This window comes from Triticum aestivum, chromosome 1B (genome assembly GCF_018294505.1).
Source record: "Triticum aestivum cultivar Chinese Spring chromosome 1B, IWGSC CS RefSeq v2.1, whole genome shotgun sequence".
Taxonomy (NCBI): domain Eukaryota; kingdom Viridiplantae; phylum Streptophyta; class Magnoliopsida; order Poales; family Poaceae; genus Triticum; species Triticum aestivum.
The window spans coordinates 463,995,628-464,003,673 of record NC_057795.1 but is presented as its reverse complement, the minus strand read 5'-3'; the positions used below and the strand labels follow the sequence as shown (position 1 = coordinate 464,003,673).

General features: G+C 41.5%; 1 pseudogene; it reads left to right on the top strand.

Moving 5' to 3' along the window:
* Positions 1–493: 493 nt before the first annotated feature.
* The window catches only part of LOC123078963 (cyclin-A3-1-like), a 31,055-nt pseudogene continuing 23,502 nt past the window's right edge, over positions 494–8,046 (top strand).

Here is an 8,046-nt window from a genome sequence, read left to right as displayed (position 1 = left end):
ACACTCTCATCCTTTATTATGTACCTTCACTGTATTATAGCCCCCAAGGGCCAGTTTGTCTCGTGAAGACAAACCGAGACTTTAAAGATAAAGAACACTTCGACTGAGTAGCCCCCAAGGGCCGGTTTATCTCTTAAAGATAAACCAGGACTTTTATATTCCATACCGTATTTTGTTAACTTCCCTTGCCTGTGTATTTTCTTGATCAAACACACATTAGCCCCCAAGTGCCAAGATTAAAACTTGTATTGACCCTTGGGACTTCAAACAATTAGTAGCAAAGAAGCAATTCGCATTAGCCCCCAAGTGCCAAGTGTATAACTGGTTATATGCTTGGGAATTTTGATAAAATATTTACATGTTCTTCATCTGACTGTGGCAGGCTGATATAAATCATCAAGGCTCTCAAAATGCTGATCTTCAAGAGAACATCAAGTCCCAACAAGCAGAAACTTCCAAGTCCAAAGATGAGCTCAAAACCGCTTTTACAGCCATGGAACAACTTAAAGAAGGGTTCAAGAATGAGTGTGCCAGCTGGGAAACAGAGAAGACATCATTATTGAAGCGAGATGAGGATGCCGAGTCAGCTCTTAAACCGGTGGCGGAAGAACTAACTGGGTTGAAGCGCCAAGTAAATGCCATGACCTCTGTGATATTTGGTAAATACTGCTATCATAATTTCTTGAATAACCATCTATGAAATTTGCCGGTTTAACATCAAAATCTTAAACCGTTGTAGGTGGCCGTGTTGCTCATTTGGGCTCTGACATGCGGATGAAGCTGAAGGCAGCCTATACGTTGATAGAGCAACTGTATACTGGTGCCCAACGGGTCATCTATGCGGAAACCGACCCCAACATTGATCAAGAACACTCTAGCAAGGTTATCCATGATGCCAGCGTAGATAGAAGAGATGAAGCGATCCGCTGCCAGGGTTGGCGCTCTGTTGGCACTTACTCGAGCCAAAGCATGGATAGCTGACCTGGATCCAGTTGATATTGCCAAGGGCTTTCCTAGTGAGCAAGAAAACGGGGCAGAGTTTGACAATGAAGCCCTCAAAGTTCTGACAAAGGAGATGCGTCCCCTGGTGAGTCAATTGGCGGAAGAAGCTAACTTGACTGTTCACCGGTCCTTTTATGATGCGAACAACCAACGAATTGATACTGCTGTGAAGGAAGTGCAAAATCTTATCCCGCCATTCCGTAAGCACACTTACGCCCCTGACGTTGATCCGTCCGAACTTATAAGTGAAGAAGATGTCTTTCAAGCTATAACCTGGATTGAATGGACCACCGTTGACTTCCAGCAACTGGATGGAGAGGAGGAGGCTGAACCGACGCCAGATGATCCATCAACTTCACGTCAACATGGTGATGAATCTTGATCCGGCAATCGGGTTGATGTTTCATAAACTTTGTTCTTTGGAAAGAACAATTCCTTATTTTGGGCTTTAAAGCACCTTGTAATAGGCTAGTTTGAAATACTTTGATCTGCTGCCATCGTGCACTGAGATATGACTTTGTTTGATCCGCCATGATAATTGCAATACTTGCTTATGTACCATTATAACATTATGCTGTCCTTATAACTGCATAACAAAAAATCTGTCCGGGCGGTTTACCGCTGGACGGTCATAATGCCCAATACATAACCTGGTAGGTAACCAAGGTTGTAAAAATAGCAAAAAATAAATCATACCTGTGATATGAAATTATGCTGTTGGTTTACCAACTTATTTGTAGTAAGGGTGAATACCCAACTTTCATCATGTAATGTTGATATTGTAAGAAGTAAACCGGGTTGTGATGAACACCGGATGATCATACTGGCGACAGGTAGTCAAAGCCAGACCGGATTGAAAGATGTCGGTTCACCATTGATTATATGCTTGAACAGATGATAACTATAAGCCATACCGGGTTAAAAAACACCGGGTTGAGATGAAGACATATAGCCTGGCCGGATCAAGAGATGCCGGTTTACCTTAAAAGGTGACCGAATAAGGATAAAACTTGCAAAAAACAAAGCAAATAAAAACTTGTAGTCGAGGCTTTTCGAGGGCTGCCAGGCCCAAATTCGAGGCTTTTCGTGGGCTGCCAGGCCGCTGAGTTAAACCATTTGACAAAGCCTTTTAAGATGGGCCTCCAACTAACCAATCGTCGTTTTAACTTTGACAACTTCAGGGTCTCAATGAGAGTAACTGTCAAACGTTCGACGGGTCATGCCAGGATTACCTGGATAGGAGTGGCTTACTTGATGAAGGCAGCTTAACCCGGGGTTTTAGGTGAATACACCAGGCTTCCAAGCCGTGGGTCGATACCCGGTTAAAAGGGTCCTTTCAAACTCTTTGTTACTTTACATAGAGAGCCCCCAAGTAACTTTGTGAGCTGTGCACAATGGGTGCCTATGTTTGAGTCGTGCTTATAGCAACAGATCTCTCTTTGGCCCCTTGGGTGTGAAGCTCCCAAGCTGTATGATGGCACAATAGCCGGTTTAATGGACAAAACAGGTCATCGCTCTGGAAGCAGAAGCCCCCTTGTAACCAAAAAACATTGGAAGAACGAAAGAGGCCCTGCTTGTAGCAAGGATGCCGGTTTATTCTATTGATCATAATATATACATTATCATAATATGTACACAGGAAGAGCCTATAACTCAAGTGTAGTAAGGCCGAAGGAGAGCTATGTTCCACGGCTGCCGGGTCTCCTCCTCAGAAGTGCGTGAGTCTTCTCGAACGTCAATGAGGTAGTATGATCCATTGTGCAGATTCTTGCTGACCATAAAGGGTCCTTCCCAAGGTGGGGATAACTTGTGCATATTGGTCTGATCCTGGATGAGCCGGAGCACTAAGTCGCCTTCTTGAAAGGTTCTTGTCTTAACCCGGCGGCTATGATAACGCCGCAGGTCTTGCTGGTAAACCGCCGAACGAGCCAAAGCCATATCTCGCTTCTCATCTAACAGGTCCAGTGCTTCTTGACGTGCTTGCTTGTTGTCCGCTTCAACATAATTGGCAACTTGAGGCGAGTCATGACGAATATCACTGGGGAGTACCGCCTCTGCTCCGTAAACCATGAAGAAAGGCGTATAACTTGTAGACCGGTTTGGGGTGGTGTTTATGCTCCATAACATAGATGGTAGTTCTTCCACCCAGCAACCCGGCGTCCGCTTCAAAGGGACCATAAGCCGGGGCTTTATACCCTTTAGAATTCCCTGGTTAGCTTGTTCAGCTTGACCATTGGATTGGGGATGCGCCACAGATGCTACATCAAGCCGGATGTGTTCTCGTTGGCAAAACTCCTCCATCTCGCCTTTAGATAGGTTCGTGCCATTATCTGTGATAATGCTATGTGGAAAACTGAAACGGAAGATCACCTTTTTGATGAACTGAACTGCCGTGGCTGCATCACACTTGCTCACTGGCTCCGCTTCAACCCATTTAGTGAACTTGTTAACCGCCACCAACAGGTGGGTCTTCTTATCTTTTGATCGCTTGAAAGGCCCTACCATGTCAAGCCCCCAAGTTGCAAACGGCCAGGTGATAGGAATCATCCGTAGCTCCTGAGCTGGCACATGAGCTTGTCTTGAGAATTTTTGACAGTCGTCACACCGTCTGACCAAGTCCTCAGCATCAGCATGAGCTGTCAACCAATAGAAACTATGACGAAAAGCTTTAGCAACCAAGGATTTTGAACCGGCGTGATGTCAGGACCGGATTTTTGGGATATTAATTTCCCAGAAAATGGCCCTTGTGCTCACCAGCCCCAGGATTACTGTTAGCTGGCGAGACACCAACTGGATACAGAAACTCCAAGCAAAATACATAATATGTGGTACAAGACCATTCTGGCCTATGAGTACAACAATTGATTTCTAGTGGCTGATGGCGGAAGCGGTTTGTGGTTCATCTGCGTCTATGGAACTCCATTTTCCCACAGGAACAGCTGACCTGGATAACTCCTATCTTCGCGAGGCTGCTATCACCATTGCTTAGGTTCTTGGGCTGTCATCGCAACGCTCCTCTCCAAGCAAGAAATCTGGCCAAGACAATAGCCAGGGACAAGCCAGTGAGTACTTTGAATGTACTCACAAACATTATGAACACGGGTATAATATACAAATGATAATGATGCTCTAAAATATTCTATGATCACAATGTCAGTCACAAAATAAAATCCTTGATGCATGCACGAAGGTATTTACATATAACATGAATATGCAATAATGGAGTAGAAATAAAATGCACCGATCGGGTGTCTGAAGCGACGCCTCGAAAGGATAATGATATAAAGCATGCCTCAGTCAGGCGTCTAAGCGACACCACATAAAGGGCTTATAAAGTAAATAAATAACAAACATTCCACAATCGGGCGTCTGTGCGACACCACATAAAGGGCTTATAAAGTAAATCAATAACAAACATGCCACAGTCGGGCGTTTGTGCGACACCACATAAAGGGCTTATAAGTAATTTAAATGACAAGCAGGCCATAGTCGGGCGTCTGAGCGACACCACATAAAGGGCTTATAAGAGAATAATCACAGTGAATATCCAGGAGGTAGAACCGTCCCAGGGATACTCAATATTTCAAATAATATAAAGGGTTAGTCCATAACAATAATAATCTCAATCATCATAAGTCACAAGTCATGATCCATGTTCTAGTTTAGCAGTCTCTCCTCCGAAGACCGACACTAAGACCGACACTTGACCCATCCCAGACTATAGTCCTTAACCATGGACACGGCTATTCGAATAGATTTAATCTCTGCAGAGGGTGTACTCTCACTACAAGAAATATGTCAACTAGTGACCTTCTGTCAGTGACCCTGGAAGAATTGGTCATAGATCTATGACCATTTCAGACCAATTGGTCAAAAGCTGTTCGGGGTGCTCCAAACCCTAAACCATTGCGACCATTTTGGTCAGAAAGGTCGTAATTTCCTTACACAAAAAGGTCATAAAGCAAATAGCGCTAGTCCGCTGCCTTACTTCTAGTTGTTAATGACCAATATAGATGGTCATAGCCTTGTAAATTGTGGTGGGTTGCTATGACTAGGCACCACCTCATCAGTTTTGCCTATGTGTCATGTCCATGCGGCAGTTTTTGCCCTAGGTTGTGAAGCAACCTATATTTCTGTCATTCCCAAAATTCCCAAAAAAATCTCATAAATTCTTTGGGTCATATCTTCGTCAAATATGTAAAAACATTCCTTGCCTAGTTCAAAAATAATTCAAAAATATTAATTTTCCTATTTTGTTCAGAATAACAGTTTGTGAAGGAAGTACCACTTTGGCATGTCCAAATAGTATCCATTTTCTACAGTGCTTTCCTATGCCCAAATAATTGTCCTCCACCAAATGCCAGCTCAATACATTCATTATTTTGAGCCGAGCTTCAACATTCGTATTTATGTCCAGTGTGGTAGTTTGCAAAGCAAGTACCATCTAGGCTCCTCCTTTTGAGCTGAAAATTTGTGAAGACGGTCTTCTTAGTAACTGATCATCCTCATCCAAAACTCACGCCCATAAGCCATGTACATTTCCCGTACCGCTAATCAAACACTTGGCTGCTAATTCATGTTTGAGCATCGACCGGTCTCCTCGTGAGAATCTTATGTTGTAATTTTCTTCCTAGCACCTACCTGGGGAGTGCCCAACCCACTAGACATGCCTAGGCCGCCCAGAACACATGGCAATGCCACGGTCACGCGATGACCACGCGGCGGGCATGCGAGTTTACGCGCTCTAGAGTTGGAGCCCTCGGCCGCCGTCCAGACCTCGATGAATTGCCACCAAACCATGTATTTATGATTAAATAGGTACTTATGTAACTAGAAATGATTTTTGGAAAAAATAAATAGCAAACTATGAGGCAGCTGCAGTTTAAATTTGACCCGCTTCCAACTGAATCGGCGGAAATTTGTCTTTTTCACGAGAGGTGGATCAAAACTTTTTACACTCAACCATTTTGTCAATTGTGCATTAAATATGTCCTAGTATTTTATAAAAATGATTTGGTCCAATTTTGCAACAATTATTTTGGAGGTCCTTCACAAAAAAACCTCCTTTTGGGCACTCGAAAAATGGAAAATGGTTTTTTCGTCCAAAGAAAATGAAAACTTCCTTAGGCAACATTGTTTGTCATTCCAATATGCACCCTTGTGCACAATATGAGATCATTTGAACAAACTATGCCATGAATGTGGCTATAAGATTGATCATTTGGCTTGAAAGCTATTGATCTCCACACGTGATAGCTCGTTTCTGAGAACACTTTTTAAAAAAAATTGCCGCATTACAAGTTTATCATTTTTCCTGGAAACTTGGTCATATATAATGACACAATGCGAAGGTTTTCCAATTTTTTGATTTTTTTAATTTTTTATGCCCATTTCAAAATGCGGTCAAAACGGCGGGAATGACCGTTCCTAGCTAGTGGCTGAATCTTGTAATTTTTTTGGTGTTTCTCTGATTAAATAGATACTTATGTACCTAGAAATGATTTTTTGAAAAAGTAAAGAGCAAACTATGAGGGAGCTGCAGTTCAAATTTGACCCGCTTCCAACTGAATCGGCGGAAATTTGTCTTTTTCATCAAGGGTGGATCAAAACTTTTTACACCCAACCATTTGGTCAATTGTACATTAAATATGGCCTAGTATTTTAGAAAAATAATTTGGTCCAATTTTGCAATAATTATTTGGTAGGTTCTTCACAAAAAAACCTCATTTCGGGCACTCGAAAAATGGAAAATGGCTCTTTTGTGCAATGAAAGTGAAAACTCCCCAAATCAACATTGTTTGCCATTCCAATATGCACCCTTTTGCACGATATGAGATCATTTGAACAAACTATGCCATGAATGTGGCCATAAGATTGATCATTTGGCTTGAAAGCCATGAATCTTCACGCATGATAGCTCATTTCTGAGAACACTTTTTTAAAATAATTTCTGTATTACAAGTTTATCATTTTTCCTGGAAACTTGGTCATATATAAAGACACAATGCGAAATTTTTCCAATTTTTTGATTTTTTTGAATGTTTTATGCCCATTTCAAATGCGGTCAAAACGGCGGGAATGACCGTTCCTAGCTAGTGGCTAAATCTTGTAATTTTTTTGGTGTTTCTCTGATTAAATAGATACTTAGGTACCTACAAATGATTTTTGGAAAAAATAAAGAGCAAACTATGAGGTAGCTGCAGTTCAAATTTGACCCGCTTCCAGCTGAAACGGCGGAAATTTGTCTTTTTCACCAGAGGTGGATCAAACTTTTGACACCCAACCATTTGGTCAATTATGCATTAAATATGACCTAGTATTTTAGAAAATTGATTTGGTCCAATTTTGCAATAATTATTTGGTAGGTTCTTCACAAAAAACCTCATTTCGGGCACTCGAAAAATGGAAAATGGCTCTTTTGTGCAATGAAAGTGAAAACTCCCCAAATCAACATTTTTTGGTGTTTCTCTAATTAAATAGATACTTTTGTACCTAGAAATGATTTTTGAAAAAAATAAAGAGCAAACTACGAGGTAGCTGCAGTTCAAGTTTGACCCACTTCCAGCTGAATTGACGAAAATTTGTCTTTTTCACGAGAGGTGGATCGAAACTTTTGACACCCAACCATTTTGTCAATTGTGCATTAAATATGTCATAGTATTTTTTAAAAATGGTGTGGTCTAATTTTGCAACAAATATATGACAGGTCCTTAAAGAAACATGTTGGACACTCGAAAAATGGAAAATGATTTTTGTGTGCAATGCAAATGAAGACCACAATATCATCATTGTTTGAAATCCTAAGATACACATATCAACACAATATTGGGTCATTTAAACATACAACATGAAGCTAATATATTGAGTGTTTACTTGAAATAAGAGTGTAAAAAATATAAAAGAAACAAAAGAGAAACAACACAATTACATAAGCTAGACTCTGATTGGGGGAACCACGTGTCACACGGATCGATGACATGGCAGACATCCTACCATCCATTGCTGGCAATCCCACCATCCATCCATCCATCCATCCATCTGAGG